This window comes from Canis lupus, chromosome 5 (assembly GCF_048164855.1).
Source record: "Canis lupus baileyi chromosome 5, mCanLup2.hap1, whole genome shotgun sequence".
Lineage (NCBI taxonomy): Eukaryota > Metazoa > Chordata > Mammalia > Carnivora > Canidae > Canis > Canis lupus.
In genome coordinates, this window is record NC_132842.1 from 61970336 (window position 1) to 61991058 (window position 20723).

A 20723-nucleotide genomic window follows, 5' to 3' on the forward strand; every position below is an offset into this window, starting at 1 on the left:
TTTAGGGGAGGCCAAAGTCACTCACTGGGAATCTAAGATAGCTCACCTGTGGGATGTGGGACTCCTTTGGTTGGGATGGTTTTCTTTTGTTGTTGTTGTTGTTGGGATGGTTTTCAATAATCCTTCCTTTCCTACACATTTCTTTTTTTTTAAGATTTTATTTATTTGTTCATGAGAGACACAGAGAGAGAGAGAGAGAGGCAGAGACACAGGCAGAGGGAGAAGCAGGCTCCATGCAGGGAGCCCGGCGGGACCTGATCCCGGGACCCCAGGATCACGCCTGGGCCAGAGGCAGGCGCCAAACCGCTGAGCCACCCAGGGATCCCCTCCTACACATTTCTACTATCCTAGGGAGGAACCCCGTCCCAAATCGATAGCAAGGTACAACCAAAGACTCACAACACTTTAAAAGCATGACAGGTTTTTCTTTACCTGTTGGGTCCTACAGATCAATCTTGAAAAGAAAAGGACACAAAACTGCACGTTGTAAATGGAATATCCTGATTCGAACTTTCCCTGCCATTCTCACCCAGGGCGGGCGCGATGCTGGTCTTACACCCGGACGATCTGAATTCCGCCTCTACGATCTCTCCCAATGGGTGATGCTCCGATTAGCAGGTTACTCTGCACTTAGTAGGCTCTCCCCAGTCATTCCTGGGCTGGAGAATTTGGCCAGGAGTTTCCCATCCGCTGCACTCAGAGCAGAAAACCTCATCAGGTGCGGGCTAACAGTCCTTGAGCAAAACAGCCCGGGGTCCCCCAGATCCTGCCTTCAGAAGGGACTCCCGGGCACACTGCCTATGAATCTGGTGAACCCCCAAGGTCTGCTGAGCTCCAGCCCCGCCACAGGGCACCCCTGCCGGCCCCCCCCCCCCACCTCCTTTCTTCTGATCAAGTACAGACTATCAATAGCATTTTAGGCTTAGAAAGTTCAAGGGTCAATCTTCAAGGTACTTAGGGCCAGAGCAAGTCCCCAGAGCCCTGAAGCCAAACTCAGGCCTTCAATAGCCAGGCTGGTGTCCTTGGGGTGCTTGACAGTGGCGGCATCTCCCAGCAAATAAAGGCGTCCCTGTGTGCGAAAGCGCCTGTGCTCCTCATGCTAATTAAACAAACCAATTATGGTAATTAACTGGCACAAATGTTTAAATGGCTGTGAATCAGAGTGAAGGGGGTTACCACTTAGCTTCCATACAATTATCCTGGTAAAAAGGGATTTCTAAACAAGATCTAACTCACAGTCTTCTGATCACTTTCAAAATGTCACAATATTGAAGTTCTTGCAGCGGTGTCTGCCATCCGGCTTCAACCTTGGGCTCTTAAAAGCGAGGCATATTAGAAAGAGAGAAACAAACAAACAGGAGAGAAAGAAAACACAGGCCAAATGTTTGAAAGCCCGCTCTGCCGACAGGATGCTGTGGGATGTTACTTTTCACATCACTTAGCCAGTGGAATTAGAGAAATTCCGTTCCAGTGAAGGTCACCTTGACTTAGGAAAGGAAACAGTGCCTGAATGATATGCTAATTAGGACACATCTCTTTGAAAACTGTCGAGAGGGCTGAATATGTATTTTTTTTTTTTAAAGCAGGCCTGTGATGAAAATAGTTTACACCAAGTTTCCAGTTTTTGTTTTCTTCCTAAAGAGAGCTGGTCAAGTTGATCCCTTGTTGTTGAAATTCAATCCAAGGGCATTAAAGTGTAAACCAGTTGGAAAAACAAAGAGCTTTAGGGAAATTAGTTGCTGCAACAACAACAAACAAGCACTCGGTAATCTTCTTAGAGAAATTAATGAAGGAAAAACCCCCCTCAACCAGGGAGGAGAATGATCCCTAGCTCTCAAAGCACAGGCCTGGGAGGTTTGGGGAGAAGGTGTAAATGAAGAAAGCGGGATTAAATCGGACTTCAGTGAGAGCACAAAGAAATTTGGGGGATCTGAGAGCCCAGCGCACCCATTTTCAGATGGAAGAGTGTTTTGGAGGGCCAATGGGTCCTAATCCTTTATGCAAATCTCCTTAGATTGAAGTTTGCTTAAGTGTTTTATTTCTTTGCATACAATTAACATGTGAAGCTCTGAAATGCTAAACTACTTCAAAGAAGCTCCCTGTCTCGAAGCATCTCAATGCAGGCTTCATTTAACAATCTTCCAAAGTTTTCTCATACTTTAAGATGAAACCTCACTTTTCAGAGTCTTGAGGGCATTGCAAACACTCAAAAAAACAAAAACAAAAAACAAAAAGCCCCCCCACCTCCCCACCACCAAAAACTAACCAACAGAACACCCATCTTCTTCATTACCAGCTGGAACTTTATCTTCTTTTGTTGATTTGAAGGTCGATAAGCAAATTCCCTATGTTTTCAACTAATCTGCACAGGTATCCTACCCTCCTGTTTTTAAAAATAACATGCAAGTCCTGTGACATGAAAGTCCTGAACCATAAGCAGTGTTTGGGTCGTTGTTGGGTGTTTTGTTTTTTTGGTTTTTTTAAATCTTTTTATTTGGAAATAATTTCAAATTCACAGAAAAGTTACAAAACTAAAAACAGTATAAAGAAAACCCCTTCCTTTGGCCTACATCTTCCTACTTTTAATATTTCATCTCATTGCTTCAACATTTGTGCGTGTCTCTCTCTCACACACACACACATTCACACACCCCAAATCTGTTTCTTTACTCTCTGTAGCTCAGCTTAGGTACCCACAGATACTTTCCTGGAGACTTCCTACCAACGGCGATGTTCTCTCACTTAGCCACAATATAGTTTTCAACTTCAGTAAGATGAACCTGGCCACAATAACTTTTATCTCCTTTATCATCTGTGTTTCAGGGGATTCAGCGATGTTTCTGGAAGAAATTTCCCCCTGCAAGAGAAGACCCAGGGTAGGGTTGGGTATTACATTGGTTATCATAGCCTTTTCAGTTTGAACAATATTTTTTGTCTGTTTGTTTTGTTTTGTTTTTTAAGATTTTATTATTTATTCATGAGAGACACAGAGAGAGAGAGAGAGAGAGAGAGGCAGAGACACAGGCAGAGGGAGAAGAGAAGCAGCCTCCATGCAGGGAGCCTGACGTGGGACTCGATTCTGGGACTCCAGGATCACACCCTGGGCTGAAGGCGGTGCTAAACCGCTGAGCCACGGGGGGCTGCCCTGAACAAAGTTTTTTAAAGGTATATCAATTTTAAGCATTTGGTTGTGTTTAGAAAAAAGAAGAAAGAAAAGAAAAAGAAAGAGAAAGAAAGAAAGAAAGAAAGAAAGAAAGAAAGAAAGAAAGAAAAGAAAGAAAGAAAGAAAGAAAGAAAGAAAGAAAGAAAGAAAGAAAGAAAGAAAGAAAAAAAAGAAAAAGGAAGAAAGAAAGAAAAGGAAGAAAGAAAGAAAGAAAGAAAGAAAGAAAGAAAGAAAGAAAGAAAAGAAAAAGTTTGTATTTGGTAAATCACTGTCTTGTTTAACGTAGATACCCCAAATTTAAGTTTTTGCCAATTTTTTTAATTGATCTGTGTGGAATCCAAGAATCGGGGAATAAAAATAACAACGATGAATGTGTACCTTTATTGGTCACCTACTATGTGCCAGGCCCTCTGCTAAGTGATTTAAGTAGATTCTCTGTGAGAGCACCTGTCCCTTCAAGGCCTCCTTCTCTCTCCCAGCACAGAATAAAGGGGCTTCCAGAAATGTCCCAGGTCCCTTTTTTTTTATTCCTCCTAAAAACCCCAGTGTTTGAACCCCTGGGCCTGTGATTCGGGTCTGGGCTTGAGAAGGACATAAAGGAGCCCAGTACTCCTGGTCTCTATCTCCCAACTAGCAGATAAGCTGAACAAAGTCTACTTGGAGAAGTGTTAGGAAGTAAAACAAAGCGAGCTGAGTGTGGGGGGAAGAGAAAGCGATGTGGATGTGGGAGTGATGTGGCTATTTCTCTTAGGGAGGCCAGGGAAGACCTCTCTGCTGGGGTATTGGGAAGAACCGCAAAGGCAGGAAATGATGGCCTAAAGCCCATGGATATCTGGGGGAAGAACAGCCCAGGTGGAGCAACAAGTATGTGCAAAGGCCCTGCAGCAGGAATGCCTGCAGTGCATGGGACACACCATGAGGGGCCCACTGTGGCTGTAGCCCAGATGTGACGAGGGTATGGAGAAAGTAGGGTCTTACAGGTCCTGGTGAGGACTCTGGCTTTTACTCTGAGTGACATGAGAGGCCATGGCAGGGTTCTGAGCTGAAGAATCTTTTCGAAGATTGTGATGTAGAAGCAGGTAAAAACCAGGAAGCTGTTAGAAGGATATGACAACTATCTGGACAATGATGAGGGCTTGGACCCTTCAGGACAGCCGTGCTTTGGAGGTAGAACTGCCACGGTTTGCTATGAAGGGGATGTGGGATGTGGGAGAGAAAAGAGCCAAAGACAGGCCCGTGGTGTTGGCCCTGAGCAACTGGAAAGATGGACTCGTCACTTATGGAGACAAGGTACGTGCCAGGGCTGGTTTTGGTGAGACGATGAGCCAAGGGTAGACGAGGGAAGTTCATCTTGGAGCACTATGAAACCCCTGTTTGATGTCCAAGTGGTGACAGAGGTGACTCTCCTCCCTGACTCTGATATTTGAGTCTTTTAAAGACAAATGTTCTGTGTGCCACCCCTACCATCCTTACGCCCCTGACGGCACATTTCTGACAAGGTATTTTCTTGTCCTCGTGCTACACGGTTAAGGTCACGGAGGAATCAAGTCAATGAGATGTAATTTGTGACTTTTCAGGGTTGGAGTTCACACGTGAGTCCTTGACCTTTGACGACACGTAGAGAGAGATCCGGTTGTATGGAATTTTCTCCACAGAAGATGTGCTAGAAGATTTATTTCACTTGGTAAGTTTAGCAAGAGCGGTTAAAGGGTAAGGCTGCCCTGTGATGCTCCCTTGTCATAGAGGATGGGAGTGAAAATGCTTCCTCAGCGGGAGGGCAGGTGAGCCTGTTGTCCACTGGTCCTGGTTTCCCAAGTGCCCTGCGTTGGACTGCGTGTGTGAGCACCCCAGGACTCCGGTGTGGGCTGTGCAGAAATCACAAAGGCCTGGAAGATACTCCTGGGCTTTGCTGGAAGTGACCCTCCTCTTGATGTCCTGGCAGGGTTCACCCTGCTTTGTCCCCTGGTGCATTTTTCAGCCTTTCCTGTCGCCCCCCCCCCCCCCTTTCCAGCTCCCTCTACCTGTCCTGATGCCAGGAACCATGGCCACAGTGTGCTTCCAGCCCCCTGTGCTCACGAAGCTTCTGGGCAAGAGGTAATTTCCAGTTCTCCCCGGCTCATCCTGTTTTTCCCCGCATGCCACGAGGTGGTTGAGAGGGACAGGCTCTGGACTCAGACAACGCGGGTTGGGGTCCTAGCTCTCCGCTTCTTAGCTATGTGACGTAGGCAAAATGGTGAACTTCTCTGAGACTCAATTTTCCCATCGGTAAAATGGGACTGATGATCAGACCTGTCCAGAGAGTCCGAGCAAAGTGGCACCGTCTACAGGGCCACTGCATGCCCAGATGGTGCATTCGTGGAAAACGGGAAAGACACCCCTTCCTCCCGGGGATGCTACCCCACACGGGAGCAATGGCTTGGTGGACATCGCGTGGAGGTTTCGTCCCTACTTGGTCCCTCCTGGGCATCTTGACAGGGTGTTGCCCGCCCAAGCTGTTCACACCGGTCCTGGAGCGACACCTACAACTTTGAGAACATAGGACCAGCTTGATGAACATTTGCCAGATTACTAAGTGGTGTTCTCAAGGCAGCCCTGGCTTACGGCTCCCACGATGGTGGCGACCACGTGGGCAGGGGTGCCACCTTAACCTAGTTTCCAATGGCCCAGAATGATGCTTCTCTGAATTCAAGCAAGAAAAGAGAGCGGCCCTGCCTGCTGGCCTGGCCACCTGCACCAGGCACCTTCCCCTGAGTGCCACCCACGTAGGGGTTGATGGGGGTGGGTGGGTTTCCCCACTTAAACCTCCTGGTACCTGGTGGCAGCTGGTGGCATTTCTGAACTTGCAAAGAAGAGAAACGGATTTTCCCAGTTCCAGAAAATGGCTCGAGGCCTCCTAAATGCCCCCTTCAGCCGGGCAGCTGGAGCAGGCTGGGGAGAAAGCAGCGCTGCGTGGGTTTCCCGAGGACCATATGGGCAACACGGCTCGTTCTGTGGCTACACCCGCCCTGCTTGTCATCCCCAATCATACTAGCTGTAATCCGTGTTTTAATTTACTCTGCTGGTGCAACACCCGCGCTGCCAGGGCGGTCCTCGGGGCCTCCTCATTCCTGCTGCTGATGACAAGGCGTATGCAAAAGGCACAATTATTCACCCACCAAGGTGACAGGGAAGGCCTCTGCCTGGGAATAGGTTTCCGGCTTCCAGCATTTTCGTGTCAGCCGCTGAAGCACTTTGCAGTTTGCAAACAATTCTACGGAGACCTTCTTCTTCTTTTTCTTCTTCTTCTTCTTCTTCTTCTTTTTTTTTTTTTTTCAAAAAAGCATTTTGATCATAGCAAGTGATGAGACTCCACGGGCTGGCCGCTGGCTGGCCATTGATTCTGAAGGCCCGTCTTAAGGAGGGTGGCCACGCGCACTCCTCCTATTCAGCTGGATTATTGGATTTTTTTTTTTTAATCAAATAAGATTTCTCCTCTCCCTTCTCCTTCTCCTCCCACACCCCAACCCCCCGGCCTGTTTGGCCTCAAACAAAGGGAAATATGTCAAACCCGGCCTATTAATTCATACAGATTTAGCATTGTTTATGTTCTCATGTGGACCACATTCCAAAGCACCAAAATAAAACAGCTCGAGTGTAGCTTTCAGCTCCCGAGCCCGTGATGTATCTCATTTGCTACGGTCCAGGCCATGGTAACAATGCCTTTCATTTTCTTACGGCCTAAAATGATTTTCTTTCTGTGAGGGGCATTTTGAGAGAGAAGGAGCCAGAGACAGAAACGAGAGAGAGAGAGAGAGAGAGAGAGAGAGAGAGAGAGAGAGAGAGAGAGGAGGGAGGGTGGGGGAGGAGAGAAGAAAAGAAAACCACTTCTCTTTTCCTTTTCAGGGGATCATTTGCAAGTTAAAGCTAACCTGGGGAGTGCAGGAACAATGGTGCTGCCCATAAAATGGTCCCGGCCGGGGGCCGCATGCGAATGAGGGTGATGTCGAGCTATTTATCTCTTTGTCCTTCCATAATATCTACTTAATGCAGTTCAATAGCAGCGGATTGTTAGCGGCATTAAGGATTCTATTAAGTTCTTCCCAAAGCCCTGCTATTCTCCTCCAGCTGTTGAGAGAGCCTGAAGCTTTCTGCTGAGCCTGGCGTAGAACCTTCCAGAAAGCACCTCTGGAAAATGGGTCTTTTCCAGCCTCAGAACCGCCCCCCCCCCCAGACCCCACCCCCCGATTTCAGGCCTGTGGCCGCAGAGCAACAACATCTCCCCACTGCCAAGCCTGGCTGTCTCCAAACTTTGCCAGCTCCCGAAGCTTTGAATTTGGACCCCCCCCCCCACCGCCCTGCCCGCAGCAATCTATCCGATATATAAGATGCTTGCCCCTCGCACCTTAGATAGGATTTCTTCAACTCCAAAGATCTTTTCTGAAAACATTTTTAATTTTTTTTCAGCATTTCAATATGCTTTCGTGAAAAGAATGGTCTACTGTGTTCTTCTGGTTGATTCTTCATTGTTTAGATACCATCGGACAAGGGTTAAATTTCAGAGGCAGCAACATCATCCTCCCTCTTTAGATATTTAAGTAGACATTTGGTAAGTTCGGTTGAAGTTTTCTCTTTTTATAATCGGAAGCCAACACTATAACTTTGGCTTCCCAATAGGAAACAATCCCCCGGCTCGCGAAAAGTGGACCAATGAATACAACGGCTTCTACTTGCAAAAAAATGTTCCCTGATACTGATTCAGTATTAGTTTCAGCTTCAGTTGAGTCAGCTGGTAAACCCCAGGGCCGGCCTGTAAATCTTTACTTGGTGCTCCCAGCTCACCTTTTAGGATTTGGCTAGACCAAATGGGGTCAGGTGGCTGGGTTCACTTCTTCAGGGCTGGACAGTGTACCTGGCACAAAAGGGTGCCCGCCTCCCCCCATTTCCCACACAATGAGTTTACTCATTAATGAGTTCCCCAGACAGCATCCAGGGAGGGACCCAGGCCTGTAGTCCTTCCTTGAATGCTAATTCCCTCTTAGGGCCACCCTGTCCCAGCAGACACACTCCAAGGCCGGAGAAGGGGTGGGGTGGGGGGATCCTCTTCTTGCCTGTTGGACCAGGAAGCATCTCAGGGTAGAGGCAGAGCAGCCCTGGATGGACGCTATGGCATCCGGGAACTGGCTGCTCCATCTAGAACAGCACAGAGAGGGAGGCCGGGCCAGGGGGTGGGGGGTGGGGGGGTGGGCCAGCCAGAGGGGAAGGGGCCACACCAGGATTTCACACAGTTGGCTTGAAGAGGCAAGCACTAAGCTGCCTTTTCAACCACGGTAAACCCCGTCCATCTGGCCACCCTAAAACTCTGTTAGCTTGTTCCCCTCGCCCAGGGCTGATTGGGCTTCCTGAAGCAGAAGTAACGACATGAATGGTGTAAACCCCGGCCACTTGAGGGTATTACATTTCATTTCATGCTTGACTTAATCAAAACTGGGGAAATGAAATGTACACCTTTTTGATGTTCTTTACCCTGCTGCTTAAAGAGAAGAATCTTAACCCATTTGATCTTCACATGCACCCAGTAAATGACCAAATATGCCAAGCTGTCAAAAGCAGAAGGCGGCCAGTTGCCAGGCGGTGTTGGGTCACTGGGAAAGCACTTAATGCAGGCGAACTTAAGTCTGGAGCCTAGAGACTTGGTTGCAAATGCAGCATTTCCACCCCCCACCCCCCACCCCCACCCCCGGCCTGGCCACAGTTACAAACTTTTGAAAGGAAAAGGTGGGTTGGGAAAAGAAACATGTCACCGGATTTGGAGGGAGGGAACGTGGGTTGACACTTGCTCCTCCTGGTCCCTCAAAACTTCTCTAGGGTATCACCTCCTCTGTGAACCTTTCCCCACCCTCCCCCCCACAGAACTGGTGGAGGGGGCGTGCTGTGGGGTCATCCCGTGTGTCCTTGCAACAAGTTACTTCAACTCTCTAGCGGACCCAGGTAACCCATTGGTGAAACAGGGATGATGGTAGCTCAGACCCCTTTGGTACCTGGGAGGAATAAACTATATATGTATATAAAGTACTTAGCATGATGCCTGGCACAGAAGTTCTAAATAAATGCAAGTTATTACTATTACTATTATTATTATTATTATTGTATTTATTACTAACTGCTGTGAACTAAATGATGCCCTTCCCAAATTCATATGTTGAACCTCAACCCCCAGTGTGATTATATTTGGAGATAAAGCTTTCAGGAGATAATTAAGGTTAAATTAGGTCTTAAGGGTGAGGTACAAATCCGATGAAACTGGGACCTTGATGTGGGCCACTCGCCCACACTGAGAAAAAGCCATGTGAGGACCTGGCAAGATGGTGGCCATCTACAAGCCAGGAAGAGGCCCTCATCAGGCACTCTATTGGCTGACACCTTGATCCTAAACTTCTCAGCCTCCAGAACCATAAGAAAACACATTTGTGTTGTTTAAGTCCCCCACCCATGGTGTTTTCCTATGGCAGTCCAAGCTGACTAATGCTCCAGCCCATCAGAGTTCTCTATTCTTGTAATTTATATGTCCACCTGCTCAGTAGGACTCTGCAGTTCTTTAGAGGTAGACCCCATGACTCATCTGGTTTTATATCCTGAGGGCTTAGCACACTGCCTGGTATAACAGTGGGTGCTCAATAAGTATCTGTTAAATATGTAATTGGGTGAACACAGTTTTGTGTGTCAAGAGAGCCCTGGGCCTTTTCTTGTCCTCGTTTGACCACTTCTATGCTCTGTGCCCTTGGACAAGTCACTCACCCTCTCTGTCCTTCAGCCTCCCCAAACAACTGCATCTTCCAATTGGTCTGGGTGATTCCTAGGGTCTCAGAGACAGTGAGATTTGGCCTTTAATCGAAGACTGAGGTGGAGAGAGCAAGGTGAAGGGACAAGTAACAGCTAGGACAAGGCTGCTATCTTTCCCAACCCAGGCAGCAGGAAAAGGCTCCAAATGACATTGAGCTAGCAGAGAGGTACCAAGATGGGTTCATTAGACAGCTTGAGTTGGGGTTTAGGGGAGCACAGGATTCACAGGGGACACATCAGTGGTGTTGCCGCTCTGGTTCCTATCTGACAAGTGGGGCTAGGGAAGGGGTGCTGGGCTGCCTTCCAGAGCTCAGGGATATGGTAAGAGCAAGAACCTGATAGGCTTGGCATCCCAAACTCAGAGCTGGCTGAAAAAGATCTGATTGCTCATCTGGTTGGGTCATTGTCAACAGCCTTACCTATGGAAACATGAGGAGGTGTTGCTCATGCTCCAGCCCTAAGCTCTCCCTGTGTATCTGGCTCAGGAAGGGGGTGCTCCAACTTGGACATTTCTACCAGACCTCCTGGGGAGCCAGGATCTGGTGCTTCTTGGATATGCTTCAACCTAGCTGCCTGGCCAACTCACTCATGATCTTGACCCAGTCATATCATAGACTCTCTGAGCCTCACTGTGCACCTCTGGAGGGATCATAGTAAACACCTGTTGCTGCTAGGACAAGTGTTTGCTTTGTGTGTGAGCACGGCTGCTCCGAAAGACCACGGCCTTTGAGCCCTGAGCTTTCTTAAACCCTCCCAGACCACAGGCAATATGTTTGCCTGATAGAACAGAAAACCAGAAACAACCTCAGTACATCATCATCCATCCATCCAAGCAATGGGCCGCTTTGCCATCAGCAAATGTCACTGTCTGTAAAGCAAAGGTCGGTTATAACAGTGTTTTCAGGCGATATGCGGAGCACCATGGTGTCTTTGTAAAATGGGTGTGTGCGCACAGTGTGAGTTCACATCCCTAACACACCTGTGGGGGGTGGGGCATAGGCTCCAGGAAGTACACTGGGTTGTGATCTGGACTCGGTAGCTTCACGATGGGACAAGTTACTTAAATTCACTCTTGGCCTCAGTTTCTGTTTCTGTAAAATGAGGATGATGTTGACACCCACTAGCCTCAACTAGTTGTTCTAAAAACTGAGTCAATACAGTGTAAGTTTTTTTATCACAGGCTCTTAATACACATCCAGCAAAATGTGAGCCATCATGAGTTCCATAGAAGCATAAAAAAAAAAAAAAAAAAAAAGCCTGACAGGATTTGTACCTAAATGATAATCATGGTCACCAATCATTTTTGCCTTACCTAAGTGCAAGACAAACAAAAAAGTTAAGACTTTTTTTTAAAAAAAGGAAAAAAAAAAAAAAGACAAGGATCGGGCAGTGCTTATGCAGGTTCAGCATGGAAAGATGTCCAAAATCTCTTGGATAAGTGAAAAAGTGAGCTCTGCAACAGTCTGCGTGGAGGTCACGTTGCCAGTGAAACGCTGGTATGCAAAATGAGAAAATTCTGCAAGTCAATAGGTCACACTTTTCACAGTGCCCATCTCAGGAGCAGGAGGGGGGAGGGGACTGGGAAGCCATGGGGCTCCTGGGGCACAAAAATCTGCACTTGCAAGTCTCTGAGAGTCAGCACCTCCTTCAATCTGCACCCCTCGCCCCATTCCCATGGCCACTCAGGATCCTGGGTGAGGGTCTGTGAAGCTTTCATTTACAAAGCTTTACATTTTTTATTATCCTAGTTATTTTCATTCTTGTTCTTCATTTCTGTTTGAGATATTATTCTTCATAATAGTAAATAGTTGCTTATTGAAGCAATGTAATTGTTTTGGCAGCGATTCCTTATTTCTGTTAGTTTTCTTATATTTCATATTTATTTCATGTCTGTCTCCTCCTTTGAGTATCAGTAGAAATGTAATGCAATAATAATAATAGTTGCCACTATTATTTATCCATTTGGATCCTCCTTGTGGATTTGCCTGCCCCCAAACCTGTGTACCACCCGTGCAGTATTTGCTCCGTGAAAGAACAATTTCGACCATCCCTTTATGAGCTCTTGCTGTGTGCTGGGCCTTGTGCTGTCCCAACGATTAGCTCAGCTAATCCTTCTACAGGCCTTCCGTGTAGGGTCTGTTGATATCACCATTTTAAGGTGAGGGAACACGGGGTTCAGAGACCTCAGGAGGCTTGCTCAGGGTTGCACAGCCAGTAAGAGGTAGAGGTGGGATTTGAGCCTTTGGAGTCAGGCTCTGGAGCTTATTCTCAAAAGATACCCCACACGGCTCTGCTCAGCCCACATTTGTCCACATAATTGCATCTTCAGCTCTCTTGCTAGGGGATGCCCCAGGCGGCCCCCCACCACCCTAGTTTTTTTTTTTTTTTTTTTTTTTTTTGGTGGCGCTGTGTGCAACAGGTCTGATGCGATGTGCCAAAGAACCCAAATATCCCACCAAGAAAATCCCAGTCTCTGGCTCATCCCTGGGTTGCACCAAAGGGGTTTTTTCTTTCCTCCCTTTTGTTAAGAGGCCTCATTTCTGACTTGATGAAAACATTTGTAATAGATAATCAAATGCTGATATGTTGCAAGGGACAATGCCTTATTTGTTAAATATAAATGAACATGAACACGGGTCCTCCATGCTAGAAAGGCAAAGGGTTCGGACGCCTTTTCAGAGGGGCAGGCTGAGCCCCAGGAAAGAAAGCCAGGAGCCCCTAAAGGGTCCGGTCTAGGACGGTGATCGTCCGACAGTTCTTGTGTGACAAGATACATAGTTTCTTTTCAGCAACAGGCAGATTATTGGTTACTATAGTTTCCCTAATGCTCAAATACAGCTCAGGCCTAAGCTGAACAGAATAGGTTAAAAGGTGCCGAAGTTTGGCCGGGGAAGCCACATGTTGAGAATCAGACACCAAACAAAGCAAAAAGCACATCTCCCTGGTCTTTGATGTCTTTTCTGAGGGATGTAGAGTGAGAAAAATACAACCGGTGCTCAGGCCCGGGGCTTGATGGGCCCCTGTGACAATGGCCGGCCGAGTGGGAGCCGAGGACAATGCCCAGACAATGTCCCCAATCCCCGGCGTCCCTGGGCGCGCCGGGCGCTCCAAACTCCCCGCTGGAAAGAGCATTTTAGCCTCCAGTTTCTTAGAAAGTTCCTGCTGGCCTCCCCAGCCCAGCTAAACCGCCTGCCTTCCCGACCAGGCCTTTTTGCAAGTACCCTTCCGATGGAGAGAGCGGGAGAGAGGGAGAGAGAGAGAGAGAGAGAGAGAGAGAGAGAGGACTCTCTTACAAAAATGCCACTGTCCCCCAGGCGCCTAAACACGGCCACAAGTCAGCACCATTTCTCTGCTTGTTTGGAATTTTCCTAGATCTGCATAAACATCTTTCCTCAACTTCAGAAAAGAGAGGCTTTCTCAAATAATTCATCGTTGCTTTAAAATATTGCCTTGCGTGTCCCTCGGAGGTGACAGTGTGACGTTTTTTAAAATATTGCCTTGTGTGTCCCTCAGAGGTGACAGTGTGACGTTTTTTCATAAACGGGATTAAATTAACCACTATTTATGCCGGCGATGTGGGCTTCTCCTCTTCTGCCGGGATCTGTTTATTTCATTTTGCTTTTTATTTAAATTTAGGGAGCAGATAAACGCGCTTTCACATCTAGAGGTCTCCATCCATCTCCAGCCGGCTGCATCTGGGAAAATAAGTGTGGGGGAGATTATGAGAGAGAGAGAGAGAGGGAGAGAGAGAGAGAGAGAGGGGCAAGCTGACACATGGAGTTCTGAATGTTTTTTGGTGGTTGTTGCAGTATTGTGTTCCTGGTTGTCATTAGTTCTTTATAATGTTTCATGAAAAATATCTAATTGTAACAACTGTATTCCTCCAGTGAACATATTCCTTGAATTGAAGCACTCACAATGGCCATAGGATAACTGTCCTTGAATTTGAGCTCTTTGTGGGCCGTCAATAGGCTTACAATGTGCTGAATTAGCAGGCATATTAATGGGCAGATGCAATAGCAGGCCATTCTTCAGCCTCAAATCTTCTTATGCAAATACCCCATGAATTCAGTTCAAAGCGCTGCCTTCAAAATGAGCTGAGCTCCCCCCCACCCCCAGAAGGGACCCCGGGCGAAAGTGACATGAGAAAAGTTTAGACACTTGTTTTTATAACTGGACATGATCTTGTTATCATAATCTGATACTGGTCACTTGCATGGCCGGCTTGTAGGATTTTAAACCCTTAACAGAGAGAGATAATCTTGGCCTTTGTAGGAGTGTGGACAGAATCCCGGCGCGCAGGAAAGCCGGCAGTGAGAAGCACAGTTCCTGCTTTCTCAAACAAAACTTTTCATGATAAAAGCTTTTATCCTTGGATAATCACCCGGCTGGATTTCAGTGGTGTTGGTGAGGTTGGCAAAGGGCAGGAAAGGCAAATTTTTTTAAAAATGAAAATAACCGATTTTCGAGATGACCCACAATCAGGCCAAATCAGCTGTCGGAGTCCCCATTATAGGACCTGCAGGGTTTTCAAAGATCCCAGACACAACAGATTTTTTTTTTTTGGTCCTCTCTCCTTAGCCCCAAGCAAAATAACATAAGGCTTAGCCCGCATTTCTGGGGTACCAAAATGTGCCAGGCATTTTTATTCTGTGCTTTGCCCTTTATGTGTCGGCTGGTTCAGTTTTCCCAAATACTCTATAAAGTAGCTACTGTTACCAGCTCCATTTTACAGATGAGAAAAGTGAGAAGAGGGACTCAGCAACTTGCCCAGGCACGGAGAGGCCATGAAGCCCTGTAGGGAAACACAGCAGCTAATGGTGGTGGGAGATGTCATTGCCCCATGGAGACTTTCCTTGCCAGAAGGATCTGCTCCCCCCCACCCCCACCCCCTGTGCCCCTCTGAGCTGGGTGGCTGAACCAGCGTAAAGATATTTGGCCGCTTGGCCCCTATAAAGTGTCCTTTCCTCCTTGACGCCGTTACAGGATACACTTGTCCTTATACTATTATTTTAAAGCAGACTATAGATTGAAGAGTAATGTTCCTATATACTGTGGCACTATCATTGCATACAGAGCTGAATCCCACGGCCACACGGAAGTTCAATATACCGAGAGGGGACCCTATACATTGAAAGTCAGTCGTTGCTTCACAACAAGTGACAAGACCATGTGGCATCATAAGCAGTAACAGCCGATGTGCCCATATATTTACTGGGTATCATTCATGTATGTCGCACACTCGCACTGTGAAGAAGCTAGGCTATAATGTTTACTTTACGGCTGAGGAAACGGAGGCTCAGGTAGGTTCACAAATTTGTCCAAGGTCAAGGAGTTGAGATTTGAACTTAAGAATTCTGGATCAACCCTTTACCAGACTGCCACGTGCCAGGCAGACTGCTGCAGCACCCCTGGGCCAGGGCAGTGGCGGGGAGGTGGTATGGTGGCTGTGCCTTCCCTTGATCTGCCCTGACACTGCCACCCCTACCAGCTTAGCCTATTTCATCTGCATCTCACCAAAAGTCAGTTGTAGCCCAGTTTCTTCCTTTGCCCTTTGGCTCCCCACCTTTCTGTAGGAGTCTCTGGTTAGCTATGTTATCCTCTTGCTTTCCCCATTACTGTGTGTGTGCACCAGTGTGCGTGTGTGTGCATGTCTGTGTGTATTTGTGGGGGGGAGGTGTGTGTGTGTCTGTGTGTACTTTTGGGGGGGAGGTGTGCGTGTGTGTGTGTGTGTGTGTGTGTGTGTATACGGTGTGGAGGACGATCGTGGGGACAGGGAGGCAGGGAAAGAAAACAGGAGGATTTATCATTAAGGAGACTGAAGAACCCAGAGACAAGGAACTTGCCCAGGGTCCTGGTCCTGGATCAACCCCTCCAAGAGACCCTCAGGCAGGAGACTTCTCCCCACGCTACCCAGAGGTGGAAGCCTAAAAGTTTGTTACCCAAAGAACCAAAAACAAAAGTGTGAGACCTGTCTGTGCTCCCCAGAATAACATCACAGCAACTACAGTACATGATAACAGTCACAGTAAACACTAATTATAGATGCCTTATCATGCCCCAGGCACTGTGCGAAGGGTTTATGTAGGGAATCCGCTAGCCACAGATAGGACAACACAAAAGAGAAACATATCACCAATGTGGAATAAAATACGCAGTTGTTGAGAACAGAGGATAGAGGTAGGGGAAAGTTAATGACGAATGGATTTATTTTCTCATGGTTGTGGGGCCAGAAGTCTAAGATCAAGGTGCCCCCGTGTTGGTTGGTTCCTGGTGAGGCATCTCTTCCTGCTGAGGCCATCTTCTCGCTGTGTCCCCTTTCCTTTATGTGCCTGCTTCTGTACACACACACACACACACACACACACACACACACACACAGATGTCTCTTCCTCTTCTTTTGAGGATACCAAAATTACACCCCACCCTCTGATCTCCCTAAAGCCCATATCTCCAAATACAGTCACATTGGGGGTTAGGGCTTCAACATACAATTGTGGAGGAAACACAATTCAGTCCATAACGAATGGGGATTCTGGGCACACTTAATAGAGAACATTTGAGGCTCTATGAATGATTCTAACAAGCAAGCTGCAAATTGACACTGCTTTCATTTGGTTTGCAGAGTATTCTTCAAATGGGGAGGGAAAGCACATCATTATCTGTATATTCAGCTTCTTTTGAGAAACTGAAAGCTCTGGCAACACTGAGCTGACCTTCCCAAAAGGCAGCGAGCGGCTGGCTGGCCAATGCTTCATGTAAGTAGGCGCCAAGTTCACTTTTCCAAAGTCCTCACCACTCCCTATTGTACATGCCCGTGTTTTACATCCAAAACTTTAGGAGTCAGAGGCATACCCAAATTCAGACCTTTTTAGATTTGGGAGAGGTAATATGGTGTCTATATTCTATATGTATTCTTATAACCCCAATGCAAGCTGAGGCAGCACCCTCATAATCAATCAGCTAATATTTCTATAGTAAAAAGTACGGACATTCACCTTAAGTGAGATAAACAAAGGCTTTAAGTAGCCTCTCGTCTATTCTGGTCAAGTTTTGCTGTCAAATAAAGTGAGGTCAGAAGAGGTTTTTCCCACGGATGATTTAGAGCAAACATGCCATGTCCAGAGGCTTTTGCTTTGTGAGTCTCAAGTGAGGAATCTGGGTCCCTTCTTACCCCCACCCAGCCTGCTTCAGTCTCCTGAGCCCTGACCTGGTCCCAACAGGCATCTGCGTTTTTTTTTTTTTTTTTAAGTTCTGCTTTAACCGGTGAAGTGTAGGGGATAGAATGTGGGAGAAAGAAGGGTTTCCAGACACAAAGGCTCAGAGGCAGCAATGTCTATATTTCAGGGAGCTATTTGCCAGCAAAGGTTTAGTGAAACTTTTCTTGAAAATAATTTTGTGAAAGGGAACCATGGTTCAGAAAACCACTCAGAGTAAAAATTATAGCGTGTGCCTCCTGTGGTCCTGCTTGCATCCACTCCAGCTCATTTCAGGCTGTGGCTCTGTGGCGGAGGACCCTGGGTGAATCTGTAGCAGCTCGCACATACACTTAGCAGCAGCAAGGATGTGACTTACACTGTTGTTGACATCATCCTCCAAATGCTGTAGCCTATGGTTCTCTTTCTCTGCACCAGAGTCTGGTCAGAGAGGAATGCCAAAATGCCCAGGACGCCTGGGGTCCTGAGATCAGGGGAGCTCTGCATCTCATCCGGCTCCCTGCTCAGCAGAGAGTCTGCTTCTCTCTCTTCCTCTGCCCCTCCCCCTGCTTGTGCTCTCTCTCAAATAAATAAATAAAATCTTGAAAAAAAACAAAAAAAGAAAGAAAGAAATTAACTTGACCAGACAAGTTCCATGGACCCACAGTTATAATGGAAACCTCAGTTTGCCATTTCATCTAGGGCCAAAATGAGGAAGGAAATAAAATAAACCTGATTATTCCTTTATTGTTTCTCTGGAAACCAAAAACCACATTTATTTACCACTTAAATAGACTATTTAAAAATTTAATTGATGTTCATTCTCTCCTCTCCTTTTTAAAAAAGAATATTTTATTTATTTATGAGAGAGAGAGAGAGAGAGAGAGAGAGAGAGGCTGGAAACCAGGACCCTGAGATTACAACCTGAGCTGAACACAGGCACTCAACCGACTGAGCCACCAGGCAGCCCTTATCCTTCCTCTCCTTGATGACTTCGAAGCAGACAAAAGTCCCTGCCCTTGAGGAACTAGATTTTTGCTGGGAAGGCTGGTCAACTGACTCCTCCCACAGTGCCTGCTCCCACACCAGGGGAGAGATCCTGAAGGCAACTGGTCTACCCTTATGCCATCAAAAGAAGGGAAACCGAGGCACGTCTAGTGGAAGGATTTATCCTGGCCCTTCATCTTGATTTGGCCCCACTTAATTACAATGACAAATCCAATAGAGCTAACTTGCATCTTCAATTTGAACATATTGGATCATTTCCTTCAAGAAAGATAACTCATTTCATTTGTTTGGTTCCATTGTTTTTTTTTTTTTTTCCCTTGATGGTCAATGTAGAAAGGATCTCAGGAGATGACTGTGGTTTAGATCACCATCTCTCCATGAGTACATTCTGTACTTCGGGGAGGTCTCAACTTTCCCCAGAGTTTTTCTGGAGGGTAATTGGAAACTGTGCTTAACGTAGCATGGCTTTTCAAATTGAGTTGAAAAGTTCATCAAAATGTCATTAATCTGCTTTACATAGCCTTTCTTGATTAAGTCAAACTTGTGTCTGACCAATTATTTATGAAGCAGAGCTCTGGATGGAGCTGCTTTGGCATCTGTACCCCAACATTAGGTTGGAGAAGGGAAGGAGCCCTTTGCACCTGGGTGCTCTGAGGCCCATTCAAATGCCATCCCTGCCCATCCCTAGCCAAAGGAGACCCCATGGTCCCCATAGGTAGCTCCTTGCTGACCAACAGTGTTGCATTGCTAAGTGCAGTTGAGCACCTACTGTGTGTAAAGTGTGATGGGTTTTCGGGGGGGGGCGGAATCTGAGAAAGTGATCCGTCATTTTGGGGTGATCTTTGGAAGAAACCCTTGCATATTTCGAACTGGTGCTAACCCACATTTGGTTTTGCTAAGACTGCCCTCTGAAAGTGGGCACCAAGAGAAGACAGTGGGCCTGGCTTCTAAGCTCTGCCCTGCAGTGGGGTCAGCACGTAAGTGAATCCACAGCTTTGGCTAGAATCCTAACAATGACAAGAATTATTATGGTGGCAACTAGTGTATGTTTTGATATGCCGGGCGCACAGTTCTTACAATATCTCAGTGAAAGAAGGATTATTAACCTCTTTTCTCTGATAAAGAAACGGAAGTTCTGAGAGGTTAGTTCGTCTACACAAGATCTCAGGATCAAGGTCAGAACCCAAGTCTTTCTGTGCGAAAGAATGATGTTCTGGCACTTAGTCGCCATGACCAAATACTGCCACCGACCCCCCCGCCCCCCATCAGTGTCCTTAGGACAGAGAGGACATTTCTTAGCCACAGGCCACCCATGTATGATACCATTTTTAATGACTGAGGCTCAAATCACAAAACCAGTGGCAACTCTCAGCGAGGACACATCTTGCCAGGAGCCACAGGGAGAAGTAGAATCATGGAATTGGTGAAGCCTGAAGGGCAAACTCCAGGAAGCAGCCAGTGAGTCTGAGAAGAGGCCGGAGTGCTGGTCACATTGGGGCCACCCTGACCCGCCTCAGAGCTGACAGTGAGCTCACACCCCTAGGGGCTCTGAGAGGAGCAAGCTGTCCTGTGCTGGGGCAGTTGCCACATGAGGCCTAGCCGTCTGTGACTGTGGTTTCCCTATTTGTCATGGTCTCAAAAATATGGCAGGTGGGACGCCTGGAGCTTCTGTCAGCAAGCTCAACACATGCCGTGAGACAGTGCCGGGTGGGTCCAGTGATCCTCTGTGAGAGAGAACGAGACAGAACCCGTATTTCTAGAGCTTCAGAAGCTGTAGTGGCTCCTGCCGGGCCCTGGGCAAGCTGCCACCAGCACCTCGAGACTCAGCCAGATCCTGTTTTATGAGTTTCTACGTCCCCCAAAGACATCTTTATTAATGTCTGACTCCAGAGTGTGGCTTTTTAGGGTCAAGTCTCCCATATATCTCTGATATTTTCTGCAGGGAGAGAAGGGATACATGGGCACACAGACTCCTGAGTTTCTCTGTGTGTTTTATATGGTTTGAACTTTCTCCTCATCTTCCTCTTCCTCCTCCTTCTTCTCCTTCCTCTTCTTCAATATTTTAAGTATGTGGCAAGGTTTCGTAGTATGAAGTGAAATATATCACCCATGCCTCAGCACGTCCCTCCCCACCTAGGGGCTGTTCTAGAACAAAGACCACTTTCCATGAAGTCATTCTAGCTTTACTGGGTGGACTTGGCTTTATGTGTGAAGAAGACGGCCCATTGGAAGCACCGTAAGCAAAAATGGAAATTTACTTATTGGGTCTTGCAGCCAAGAAATCCTGGGTAGCCCTAGATCCTGGCTGGGCCTCTCATCAAATGATGTTAACAGGATCTGGGCTCACTCCTCTTCTGTCTTTGTGGGCTCTGTCTTCAGGCACACTCACTCCTTAATCTGTGCAATGGCTTCTAGCTCCCCTGCCTTACATGTTTCTCCATCCACACCTGTTCTCCCAACAGTCGGGGCCTGTCTGTAATTGGTTCGGGTTCGGCCGTATGCCTAACTCTGAACCAAAGGGTCAGAGGATGGGGTAT

At 47.1% G+C, this 20723-nt stretch overlaps 1 long non-coding RNA gene across 2 annotated transcripts in view; it reads right to left on the bottom strand.

The window, feature by feature from the left end:
• Window positions 1-2561: 2561 nt before the first annotated feature.
• The window catches only part of LOC140633013 (uncharacterized), a 57182-nt gene continuing 39020 nt past the window's right edge, over window positions 2562-20723 (bottom strand). The window contains exon 4 of one of the 2 annotated variants that reach the window (XR_012030643.1): window positions 2562-2857. This is a non-coding gene — a long non-coding RNA (uncharacterized lncRNA). Of the gene's footprint in view, window positions 2858-13565; window positions 13678-20723 lie in introns of those variants that run through there. The other variant, XR_012030642.1, reaches the window with a different exon arrangement.